At 39.8% G+C, this 13,910-nt stretch overlaps 1 pseudogene; it reads right to left on the reverse strand.

Moving 5' to 3' along the window:
- Positions 1 to 1,315: 1,315 nt before the first annotated feature.
- LOC107753051 (myosin-7-like) lies at positions 1,316 to 11,076 on the reverse strand (annotated as a pseudogene).
- Between the last annotated feature and the right edge of the window lie 2,834 nt (positions 11,077 to 13,910).

Genomic DNA, 13,910 nt, shown 5'->3' on the forward strand with positions numbered 1-13,910 from the left:
TTTAAACTAGTAATCAAGTCGTGAAACATTGTACAATTATGGGATATTTTGTCAGGTGCCAATATAGACTGTATGGGTGCAAAAGAGCGCCAAGTTTTTCCTCCATAATGTCCGATTCAGAAAACTATGAACCGGTTCTTTTTAACGATTCTGAGTCAGTTTCTTAGTAAGTGAATCACTGAATCGTATGTCTGTTCATAGGACAACTTGTAATTAAACATACATATTATTAACCGTTTTTTTCCCTGTTGTAAATTAACAGTACCATTCTGAAAAATATTTTCCAGAAAGTATGGTTATTTTTAAGATTTTAGCATATGAGGTCAAATTATAAGGGACACTTTACAATATGCAGTGGCATATTGGAACAGAACCTATAAATTGACCTTTTTTTTTTTTTTTCAAACAAGCATATATATGTGTATGTGTATATATATTTATACAACAGTTCGTTCTGGTTCTCAAATCTGATTGGTTGAGAACCGTGAGATATTGTACTGGTATTGCTACAGGAACGCCCTTTCACAATTTTGTATCACTCCGCTTGTTCTAGCCGGGCCTATGTTTTTTACATAGTACGTTACGTTAATATAAGAAGAAACGTCTAGCTTCGCGGTCTCTCTCTCATTCTTGGATGCACGTCTTGCCGCATTGTTTCTCTCTTATAACCTCATTATTAATATCACTCTTGTACTCGAGCGATACCGCCATCTGCTGTCAGAGAGTGAAAGTGCGCTTTCATCCAGAGCGTCTCTCACATGTTCCGCCATGTGCTTCTCGTCCGCGCTTGTTTACATCAGAGTGCGCACGCGTCTTTCACGCAGCATACAGCGGTGTTGTGCATTTTGACCAGTTGATGGGAAAAGTAATCTTAAAATGCATTCAAAATTCGGAATAATTTGTAATATATAATTATTCACGGTATTTAGAAGTGCCCACGATAACAATACCGTGCATATTCATTACCGTGATATATCGCATTACCGAATACCGGCACAAGTCTACTCATAGCACGTGCCTATATCGTGCGCCATATCGAACATTTTTTCTATCGTTATCGAAGAAGGTGTACCGTCGATAAATATCGATACCGTTTTATCGCCCAGGCCTAATATGAAACCCACAACCTTTGTAGAGCTTACGCTTAGTACCATTTGACGTATTTACTCACAAGCTTAATACAATTACAACATGTTTGTTTGTTTTTCAATCACACCCTTAATGCCCACTTTTGTAATTTAGATGCATGGTGAGACTGAATGATAAAGCAGAAATGGAAAACAAAGCCACAAACACAATAATTCAGAATTGCGGTTTTTATTGCTTCATCAGAACCAGTACATGAATGTGGTTTCACAGCAAACAAAAGCTTTATATTGGAGGATTACTCTTCATCCTTTCCTTTCTGTAATAAGAGAGCAAAAAGAATGTAAGTATCACGGTAAGCTATGCTGTACTATATCAGAATTTTTAATTGGACAAAAAAATTACCTTGGATCCTGAATCACGGCTCTTGGCTCTCAGCTTGTTGACCTGAGATTCAGCAATATCAGCCCTCTCCTCTGCTTCATCCAGCTCATGCTGAATCTTACGGAACTTGCCCAGACTAGAATTGGCCTGTTCCTCCTGAAAAACACAATAACAAAAACATATGGTTAAGAATAATACAGAGACAGCAGTACTTAAATATCTGAGTGACATTGTTTACTTACAGCCTCCTCAGCAGTTCTCTTGTAGGACTTGACCTTCAGCTGGAGTTTGTCCACCAGGTCCTGAAGACGTGCCAGATTCTTACGGTCCTCCTCAGTCTGCAAACAGAGGGTACAAAGTGACTTCATTGTCATCTATATGGTATAAATAATACAAAAAAGCATTCATTTATATATCAGAGAAAGTGACCTGGTAGGTGAGCTCCTTAATGCGTCTCTCATATTTACGAACTCCTTTCACAGACTCGCTCGCCTTTCTCTGTTCCAGCTCCACCTCATTTTCCAGCTCTCTCACCTACCCAAATTGAAAATAATCTTAAATTCATCAACTCTGAGGCTCTGAACCCAAATATTCATGATTAACACTAATCATCTTTAGAAAATGTTTGAGTAGATAATGCATCATAAAGAACTGAGTTTGATAAACTAACCCTGGCTTCCAGTTTCTGGACCTGCTTCTTGCCTCCCTTCATGGCGATCTGCTCAGCTTCATCCAGACGGTGCTGCAGGTCCTTGATGGTCTGCTCCATGTTCTTCTTCATGCGCTCCAGATGAGCGCTGGTGTCCTGCTCCTTCTTCAGCTCCTCTGCCATCATGGCAGCATCAGTGATAGCCTTCTTGGCTTTCTCCTCAGCATTCCTGCACTCCTGCACTGCCTCCTCAACCTCAGTCTGAAGCTGAGTATTATCTCCCTCCAGCTTCTTCTTCTGATTCAGCAGACTGGTGTTCTGCATCAAAATAATTTACACCATTTAAGATCACCAGTGTCAATGTTCACTGGTAGGGATGTAACGATTAACCGCGAGCCGGTTGAAAATCGGTTTAAATATGTGACGATTCAAATCGGTTGAGATGCTAAACAAATCGCGATTCATTTAGGGGCAGGAGTTTATATGAATGCATGTCTGTCAGCTCATCCAGTTCAGCCTGCACCAGATTGTTGCGTCTGTCCACAATGGCGATGTTCTCTTTGAGATCATCATTACTGCGCAGAGCGTCATCCAGCTGAATTTGGGAATCCTGTGAAGTACAAGATTTACAAATGAAAAGACTGCAGAACTATGTCAGATTTGACATCAAATCTGAACTGAAGATTCATCATACCTTGAGATGTCCATGAAGACCCTTGAGTTGCTTCTGGGCTTCTGAAGCCTGTCTGTTAGCCTGGCTGAGCTGAATCTCCATCTCATTGAGGTCTCCCTCCATCTTCTTCTTCAGTCTGAGAGCTTCATTCCTGCTGCGAGTCTCTGATTCCAGTGAGCTCTGCAGAGTATCAACCACTCTCTGCTGGTTCCTCTTGGCCTGCTCCATCTCTTCATCTTTCTCAGTCAGCTTACGTTCAATATCAGCCTTTACTTGATTGAACTCCAGTTGAGCTCTCAAGATCTTTCCTTCCTCGTGTTCAAGTGAACCCTTTCAATGTGAAAGAAAGATTTTAAGTCCTTTGTCCAAAATCAGCCTTGTGTGAACAAAAAAGAAAGGATAATTTAGGGTTACCTCAGCCTCCTCCAAGGCTGTCTGGATCTCTGCTTTTTCCTGCTCCAGCTGCTTTCTAATTTTCTCCAACTCATGGATGCTTTTTCCTGACTCTCCAAGTTGCTCAGTGAGGTCAGAGATTTCCTCTGTTAGACATAAAAATAATTGTTAAGCCAAAGTATGAAGAACATAACATCTGTTAATTCCGCAGGTAACCAAAATATAGTTACCTTGGAGGTTCTTGTTCTCTCTCTTCATGGTCTCAAGATGATCCAGGACCTCTTCATAGGAGTTCTTCAGTTTGAACAGTTCAGTGCTAAGAGATCTAGACTCTTTCTGGGCACTTTCTAGTTCAGTCTGGGACTCCTCATACTTCTGCTTCCACTCAGCCAAAACCTAATTAGGCATTTAATTAGGTGCTTAGTTAATTACTAATAAAATAATCAAAGTAATAAATATTAATATTATGACATTTTAATTTGTTTGTATTACCTTGTCAAAGTTTCTTTGCTTCTTGTCCAGAGCAGCAGCAGCAGAATTTGATCTCTCCACATCCACCATGAGATCTTCAATCTCATTCTGCAGCCTGTGCTTGGTCTTCTCCAGTGAGGAGCATTTAGCATTGACTGCTTCCACAGCTTCTTCTGCTTCTTGGAGACGCTGAGCCAATTTTTTCCTAATTGTGTCAGCAAGGAGATTTATAAGAATTGTTTAGAAATAATAATGAAAACCAAATAGTATATTTCCCGCTACTTACTTGGCATCCTCCAGCTCCTCAGTCCTCTGAATGGCATCAGTTTCATACTTGGTTCTCCACTGAGCCACCTCAGAGTTTGCCTTGGACATACTGCGCTGCAGCTCAGCTTTGGCTTCCTGCTCCTCCTCAAACTGTTCCCTCAGCAGATCAGCATCATGACGAGCAGACTGAACTGCATGAGCCAGGGCATTCTTAGCCTGTAAGAAAAAATAGTCAGTTGCTTGGATGTGATTTCTGGTGTCCTAATGTGTAACAAAAAGGATTCAGCTTGTGGAAAAACATTATGGATTGCAAAACAAACCTTGACTTCTTCCTCTAGTTGTCTCTTGAGGTCTTCAATCTGCTGAGTGTAGGACTGCTTGCCTCTGGTCAACTGAGACACCAGGGAGTCTTTCTCCTCTAGCTGTCTGGACAGTTCACCTGAAAAGGCAAAATAGTTTGTAGTTATGACCAATTTTAACTTTTTAAACTGAAAGTTGTAAAAATTGCAATTTTTTTGTGCCCTTACCATTCTCAGTTTGCAGTTTGGCTTTTTGCATGGTGAAGTCATTGATTGTGCGCTGGCCTTCCTCAGCCTTGGTTCTGTACTCACTCATCTGGTCTTCCAGAGTTCTGCACATTTTCTCCAGGTTGCTCTAATAAAATGTATTGAGAAAGTGAGTTATATTGATTTTACATTGCATTCTCATGTAATGTGTCTTATTTGTTGCCACTAACCTTTGACTTGACAAGCTGCTCCATGTTGGAGACCACATCATCAAGCTCTAACTTCAGTTCACTCTTCTCTTTCTCCAGCTTCTGCTTCACTCTCTGAAGGTTGTCAATCTGCTCTCCCAGATCAGCTACACTGTCGGCATGTTTCTTCCTCAGTGTAGCTGCAGTGGACTCATGTTGCAGAGTGGACTCTTCAAGGTCTCTGCGCAGTTTCTGGAACTCTGCTTCACGTTTCTTGTTCATCTCGATCTGGGCAGCGGTGGCTCCACCAGCCTCCTCCAGCCTCTCGCTGATCTCCTCCAGTTCTCTGGACAGATCAGCTCTCTGTTTCTCAACTTTGGCACGAGCAGCTCTCTCAGCCTCCAGCTCTTCCTCCAGCTCTTCAATACGAGCCTAGAAATTGAGAAAAAAAATAAGGTTTTAATCGAAATCATAATACATTTAAATGGTTCTTTTTATATGATTCATCCTTGTTTGGTTTAAACATACCTGCAGCTCCTTCAGTTTCTTCTGGAGCTGGGCACCAAGGGCTTGTTCATCCTCAATTTTGCTATTGAGCTGGCCGATTTCAAAGTCCTTCCTTTAAGGTGATATCAGACATTTTGAGTAATTTTATTCTTTTTTTTTTTTTTTTCTCAAAATTGTATCTTAATTGTTTGACATGTTCTTACTTCTTCAGCTTCTCCTCCAGTTGCTGTTTATCATTTTCCAAGTCCATAATGCTCTCCTGAGTCAATTTTAAATCACCCTCCAGCTTTCTCTTTGCCCTCTCAAGATCCATACGCAGCTTCTTTTCTTGCTCCAAGGATCCCTCAAGCTTATTATAATATAAAATATTATTTAATTTACATTGTTTTGTAAAACATGTCACACATCATACATATTTAAGATGTTTAGAGTAGATTTTGTTGTACTCACATCATCCACTTGTTGCTCCAGCTTGGCTTTGGCTTTGGTGAGAGTGTTGACTTTGTCTTCCTCACTCTGGAGGTCATCTAGTGTTTGCTGATGGGCCTCCTGCAGAGCTTTCTTCTCCTTGGTCAGCTTAGCAATGATTTCATCAAGTGCTGACATTTCCTCTGTGAGATTTTTAACCTAAGCAAAAGGGCATTAGATCAGAAAACACTCAAAGAATGTGTAATACTGAAAAAACTACAGGAGGTTTAACAGCTAACCTTGTTTTCAGTAGCATGTTTCTCTTTCTCCACTTTGGCCAGAGTGAGTTCAAGATCATCAATGTCCTTCTTGAGCTCAGAACATTCATCCTCCAGCTTTCGTTTCTTTGCAACCAACTCAGCATTCATTTCCTCTTCATCCTCCAGTCTCTCAGTCAGCTCTTTGACTTTGGCCTCAAACTGGATCTTGCTCTTGATCAGACCTTCACATCTTTCCTCAGCATCTGCAAGATTGTCTTGCTCCTATCAGAGCGGGGGAAAACAATCATGAGCAATTTAGATTTTTTGACTTGTGGAAAGTGAAAAGCAGTTGTATTTCCACATGGACTTACAGACTGCACAGAAAGCTGCAGGTCATTCTTCTCTTGGAGAAGAGAAACCATCTTTTCCTCAAGCTCCTTTCTGCGAGCTTCAGATTTGGCATAAGCCTCCTTCAACTTCAGAAATTCTTCCTTCATGTTGGCCATTTCTTTCTCAGTCTCAGCAGATTTCAGCAGAGGCTTGATCTTGAAGTAGAGCTTCATCCAGGGCCAATTCTTGACACCCATGAAGGCACGTACGTTCCACTGGATCACAAGCAAGGAATCTCTGCAATATAATGATGCACATGAATATCTTAAAACCACTTAATATTATTGATCTCAAATTTGAGAAACTGCTTACTAACCTGCGCTCAACAATCTTCTGGAACTCAATTCTTGAGAGAATACCGCGAGCTCTTGCTTGAATACCAGTAATGATGAGAGCAAGACGTTCATCTCTAAACTCTTCAAGTGTACCCAGAAGACCAGCCTTGAAGAACACCTTTACAAAATATAAATACATATTTATTTCATGTTTTTTTTCTCTCTTTTCTTCTGCATTATGTTAATTTTAATTGGATATTAAAAGATAAATTTTGTTAGAATTGTAATACCTTAGTATGTCCTAACTTGTACTGGCTGTGGTCAATGTCCAGCGAGCCGAGCAGTTTTTCAGCCGCTTTCTTGTTGTCAATGAACTGTCCCTCAGGAATGGCAGATGGGTTCAAAATACGGTATCTGGCAAGAGGTACAAAAGTAACAAAGTTTTACCACCTGTGGATTAAAATTTTTATTTTAGTCTTGATTTTAGTGTCTCTTTTAGGTTTTTTACCTCTGCTTGAAATCTCCATACTGGATCCTGTTGGGGAATCCCTTTCTGCAGATTCTGATGCCCTCCAGCACACCGTTACAGCGCAGCTGGTGCATGACCAGAGGATTCTCCATCGCCCCAGGAGTCTTAGTCTCATTTGGAATCAGACAGCGCACAAAGTGAGGGTGAGTTGACCTCAAGTTGGTCATCAGCTTGTTCAGGTTCTCCTGTGATTGAAAAACAAACCATAACATTGTGTAATGTACAGTATACAATTTTGAACTTTTTGTTTTGATCATTTATTTTAATAATCCTTACCCTATGGAGGGCTGACACCGTCTGGAAAGACGATCCCTTCTTTTTGCCACCTCCTTTACCTCCCTTGGAATCTTGGGCTAAAACCAACCGGTGATGGAAGAGAAAATGTTTTAGCTTATGTCATTCTGGCACATTACAGTTCAAATACTGAATACTCTATACTGAAGATCAGTATACACCTGAGTCAGCCCCAGAATATCCAGCAAACAGGAACGACAACAGCTTCACAGTAGACTTTTGGAAGAGTCCGACCACAGTCTCATTGAGAGGATCCTTGTTCTTCACCAGCCAGTTAGAAATGTTGTAGTCAACAGTGCCAGCATAGTGAACCAGGGAAAAATGTGCCTCTGGTTTACCCTTGACAATCCTGGGCTTCTGGAAAGTAGGATTCTTACCCAAGTGGTTGTCATAGAGCTTAGCTTTGAATGTTGCATCACTGGCTTTAGGGAACATGCACTCCTCTTCAAGAATAGACATGATACCCATGGGCTGCAGAGATCAAAATATAGTGTAAATTGAATATGAAATAGTGAGAACACACAAAATAACTATTTCCACGCATAAACCCACCTTCTCAATTAACTCAATACAAGCCGCTAAGTCCATGCCAAAGTCAATGAACTCCCATTCAATACCCTCCTTCTTGTATTCCTCTTGCTCCAACACAAACATGTGATGGTTGAAGAACTGCTGCAACTTTTCATTAGTGAAGTTGATGCACAGCTGCTCAAAGGTGTTGAACTGCAGGTGGAATATATTGTATAATCACAATGGTGAAACAGGTTGCACTGCTTGTTATATTTGTTTTAGAATAACAATAATCAGTTAATGTCAGCTTACATCAAAGATCTCAAATCCAGCAATGTCCAGCACACCAATGAAGTACTGACGAGGCTGTTTGGTGTCCAGGGATTGGTTGATTCTCACAACCATCCAGAGGAACATCTTCTCATACACTGACTTTGCCAGAGCACCAATAGAGTAGTATACCTGAAAAGAGTTGATGAACATTAAACATTTATTCAAATATTGCTTTTTTTTTTTTTTCTTTTTTCCTTTTCCTTTTTTTGTTGTTGCTGTAACGTGATTGCCAAGATCTACATTTTACATTATATTAAGTTTCTTCACCTGCTGGACATTCTGTCCCTTGGTGACCCACTCATTTCCTACTTTGACTCTTGGGTGGCACAAACCCTTGATGAGATCAGCGGAGTTCAGGCCCATCAGATATGCGATTTTGTCAACATCTTGTGAAGAAGAAAAGATTGTTTTTAAATCTAGAACTATTTATCAAAAAGTCACCAGTGGCGGAGTGGTAATGATTGTACAACATCACTTACCTTCAGTCCCATCAGCCTCTGCCTGTTCCTCTCTTTGCTTCTGTTTGAACTTCATGTTGCCATGGTGCATGATGGCACCAATCATCTTGTAGATGCCTGTCTTTTCATCTGTAGTGAAGCCCAGCACATCAAAGGCCTCCTGCCATTTAAAAACAGCATGACAAATCAATAACATAGGTCTTCTTATATTATACCTTTTGTGGCACTATACAGCGGTTCTAATTTATGTATATTTTATTTGATAAATTAGGGATATGTTACTAACGTCAGTGGCCATTAGCTCTTCAGCATCATCAATAGAAGCCACTTGTGTCTCTCCTTGGGAGATGTAGGCATAGTCATAGGGATTGTTGGTGATGAGCAGCATCTCTAAGGAGAAATTGGGAACATAGATCAGAAAAGACTCATCTAATGAGAAACATTAATGTTAATGAATATGACGGGTAATTTTACCCAGCAGTTCTGGTTTCTTCTGAGACAGGATCTGGTAGAAGATGTGGTAATCTCTCTCAGCCTTAAGCTGATAAGTGACACGAGACTTCTCCAGCAGATCTAAAGTTGGAAAATTCACAAAATGATTGCCGTGTTCAATGTATTTGTATGTATTATAGTTTTCCAATCATAACCGTGATCAAATAAAGCATACTCACAAGTTTCAATATCTGCAGAAGACAGTTTTCCACTTACACCAAAGTGAATTCGGATGAATTTACCCTGTTCAGTTAGAAATAATAAACAATTAATAATCACATAATTGTTAATAATAATTATTTGCTTTATACACTATTTGGACACAATACGTTCTCCATTATGACGTGGGACTTACGAATCGGGAAGAGTTGTCATTTCTGATGGTCTTAGCATTGCCAAAGGCCTCCAGGGCAGGGTTAGCTTGGATGATTTGATCCTCCAGAGTACCCTATAAACAAATACAATAACATTTTAAAGTGAAGTAAAAATCATAGTTTTATTTTAGTACAGGTAATTTTGTGGCTATTTTTACCTTCTTCTCAGAAGCTGCATCCTTTTTCCCAGTTACAGCAGCAATGCTGGCAAAGTACTGGATGACTCTTTTGGTGTTCACAGTCTTTCCAGCGCTGGATTCTCCGCTGTGGATTAAAAACGATAGACGTTTTTATAATTTAAACACATTAAGTACATTTAAACTCACAAAAAAAAAGAGAGAGAAACTGAAATGACTTACGTGATCAGGACAGACTGGTTCTCTCTGTCTGTTGGGTGAAATTCACAAAAAAAAAAAATGATGTATAATAATATTTTTTGTCGTTTTGTTGAGTAGATGTGATAGAGTTCTAACCTGACAGCATGTACTGATAGGCGTTGTCAGAGATAGAGAAGATGTGAGGAGGAGCTTCAGTCTTCTTCTTTCCTCTGTAGGCTTTGACCACAGAGGAATCGTACACTGGCAGCCACTTGTAGGGGTTGACAGTGACACAGAAAAGCCCTGAATAGGTCTGTAAAGTTGACAGAGGAATAAGTTCAGTACAATTATACATGCAAGTAATTGCAGTAGATTCATTTAAACTCTGTTCATCACTCACGTAGATCATCCAGGCTGCGTAACGCTCTTTGAGGTTAAACAGCACAGCGGGCTCGTGCATGATGTATAATAATATTTTTTGTCGTTTTGTTGAGTAGATGTGATAGAGTTCTAACCTGACAGCATGTACTGGTAGGCGTTGTCAGAGATAGAGAAGATGTGAGGAGGAGCTTCAGTCTTCTTCTTTCCTCTGTAGGCTTTGACCACAGAGGAATCGTACACTGGCAGCCACTTGTAGGGGTTGACAGTGACACAGAAAAGCCCTGAATAGGTCTGTAAAGTTGACAGAGGAATAAGTTCAGTACAATTATACATGCAAGTAATTGCAGTAGATTCATTTAAACTCTGTTCATCACTCACGTAGATCATCCAGGCTGCGTAACGCTCTTTGAGGTTAAACAGCACAGCGGGCTCGTGCAGGAAGGTGAACATAGCCATGTCCTCAATTTTATCAAACTTTGGCGGGTTCTGAGGATGAACATCAACCTCCTTGAAAGTCAGAGTCTGTTGAACAGAGAAAATTATAGCTTTACATGAGTCTTTCAATTTGAATATTAAAAGGGGCCTCACCATTTCTGTAGATAATCCACATTGCTACTAAAAATTACGTTTCATTTTTTCAGCTTTTTATAAAGAAATTGTGAGTGATACCTGCCTTAGCAAATCTAATTATTTTAAGATCCTGATAACCAGAGCATCCTTACCTTTCCAAATTCAGTGTCAACAGTGACTTTGTCACCGTCTCTACTGGTGATGGAGGCTTTGACGTACTCGACCTCAGGGTCGGGCACAAAGCATTCCTTCTTCATGTCAAAGGGCCGAGTCTGGGCCTCCAGACGCTCTTTGTCTGACTTACGCAGGAAGGAAGCAGCAGGTCCAAACTCTGCCATGAGGGCGTCACCCATTCTGAAACCTAGAAGTAAACAGCCTTATAAATATAATGTCCTCCTTTGACAAAAACTGCACAGAATCACTAACAACACGTAGCTGCCGTCACAGTTACAGAAATGATAAACAAATGCATTTCAGTACTGCAGATATATTTTTCAGGTAGCTGCAAAACTTCTCACCTTGTGTTTGTCAAGCTCTGTAACCTATAACTGCAGAGTTGGTGTTACTCTAAGGACAAAATAAAAGACTCATTAGTGTTTGAGAACAACGATGTTATTCTGATCATTAACTTAACCTAAACTTGTAATTGATATATCTTTTTGTGTCAGCTCTGGAAGCAGTGTTTGGGAGGTCCAGGAGATGTTCCTTGGTCTTTCTGCTTGGCAGCTCTTACCTTGGGTTGTCCTGTGTGTTGTGTCTCTCCAGAGTTAATGCTACCTTTTTAAAGCGAGTCACTGATCCCAAAATGGTGGTACGTCGTGGATGCCCCACCCTGGTCCAGCTAAATAAACCTTCAAATGATTGAATGGCATAGGATGTTCACCAGCGTTTGACATATATGGTATGATGTAACAATAGGCTTCAAGGAGGAAGGACAAAAGAACACCCATGTTGCTTTAAAGATTCATCAACACCATCCTAATCAGGAACTCCTTTTACGACGTTGTCTCAGGTCAAAAAGAACAACAGTAGTCTATTTTAGATCCCTTCCTCGTACAGCAGGACACCTCTTGACATCTGAGAAATGTGAACCTGTCATGGTATGTTACAAGAATTTTTATTGTCTTGCTCAGCCTCTCCATTGTTGTTTTTTTCTCATAAAGACAAGCTTTGCAAAGAGCTAACATGATGCATCCAATTAATATTAAAGCTTGATGCACTGGCAGAGATTTTAAAAGTTTGTTCAAGTGGTCACCAGTGACTAAAAGAAGTTATTCTCTTATGTAAGACGTTACTCAATTCCATTTATTTAAAGTACCACTGTCAGCTCAAGACTAATCACCCTTTTGTCAAAGTAACGTCTGCACACTTTTGGTGAGATATCAGGTTGTTCTTTTGCACACATTGTAGACGTTTCAATATGACATTGCTTGAGACAGCCATATTAGCTAAGTAAAGAGGGAAAAAACGTGACAAATAATTGAAGTGTGTCTATTGATGGAGGTGATGGACAGCCAACAGCTGGCCTTTTGTGCCGTAGCCCAAGGTCAGCATAGGCCTACTGCTCCTTTGTCATAGCCTGTACCGCTGGACCTCAACCTCATGCACTTGTTGACGTCCCATTGTTTTTTCTCTATCCTTGAGGACAAAGATAACCGTACTGCATTTTTCTCAGCTTCTTTACAGTCACTGCTGAGAGTCTCAGACAGCTGTAGATGGGGACCTCTGCAGTGTGAGAGGCTCCAGCAGCTGCTCTTTGTGCTGCAAATGCTGTGGTGTGAATTGTTGCAAGTAGTGCATCTTTTATTAGGAATCATGGGATCTTTTAACATAAGGATTAGGATGAACATGTGATCCCTTTAACAACATCAGTATCAAAGTATTGTCGTTAGAACATGCATACTTACGAATTATATTCACTTCTGTTATTTTAGCCAGTTGTCATGGTCCAAGAATATCACAGTCATAGCACCCTACTATGGTGTTCACTGGATCCAATTGTCAGTCTAGGCTTTGAAGGTCACAGCATTGTGCACGCTATTTTTTAATTTTAGTATCCTCAAAGTTATCTGATTGTGACTTGCAAACCCACTATGGATGGAAGAGTTTAAATGTTCTCTCATTTTTAAATAATTGCAATTTAAATGTTCAAAAATTATAGCATATAATAGATGAAGAACTTGTACTAGATATATTAAAAAAGGTGAAGAAAATAGAGCTAAATGATTTGAGGGGAAAACAATTGATAAAAATTGTGATTGTGATTTAAAAAGCAATTTAAATTAAAATATTAATATTGTTAATATTGCTAACTAAAATTATAAAAATTACTAAATAAAAACTAAAGACATATTACTGTTGTAATATTACTATTAAAATACTATTGTAAATATTACTATTAGTAATATTTCATTGTAAAATAAAAATGGGGTATTTAAATATAATTATAATAATTTTATTTTACATTACAACTGTACAATAACGATATTAATACAAATACAAACACCAGCCCATAATCAGCTGCTCACATGTAACAACACAGTACCGCGCTTCACTCTGAAACACGCAGTTCATATATTTAATTAAATTGCAGCCTTTATGATTTGATAATCACATTAAGCGCCACGATTACTCTTGTTAATCATGCAGCCCTAAAAGAAAATGTTCTTAACCTGCTTAAACTGTGTATTGTGTATGTCAAAATGTCAAAATATTTGCTTTTCTTATTAGCCATCCATCCATCACTTTGTACTTGGAGGTTCAGAGATCATTTCTGGTTTGCATCTCAGATTGTCGGGTCAAGCAGATGTTTTCTCAAGGTTTTGAGTCGAATGTGAAATTGTCTGCAGCATGTTACTTTCGTGGTTTCAGTGGTTAGCGTGAGTGCCTCGTTAAGGCCTTCACTCCGGATTAACAGAAGATCCGAAGAACCTTAACATCCTGTCTCTTTTCCTTTAGCTGCCAACTCCATCTCTTGCTATGACGAGGTGGAACATTTCGATCCACACTCTTCCCTGAGACGGAGGCGGTTCATTCTCAGCTGTTTAGGCCCTTCTCAGCTCACCAAAAGGTCAATGACTCGACCCTTTGTGCATCATGACCATGCTATTAATGGACACTGGGGGGGTCTGTTTGTTTGATTTACTTCGACAAGTGTCCAACTGGCCATCCCATTGAGTTGCTTGTCATTTCTTC

Source organism: Sinocyclocheilus rhinocerous, unplaced genomic scaffold (genome assembly GCF_001515625.1).
Source record: "Sinocyclocheilus rhinocerous isolate Xijiao unplaced genomic scaffold, SAMN03320098_v1.1 scaffold1493, whole genome shotgun sequence".
Classification (NCBI taxonomy): Eukaryota; Metazoa; Chordata; class Actinopteri; order Cypriniformes; family Cyprinidae; genus Sinocyclocheilus; species Sinocyclocheilus rhinocerous.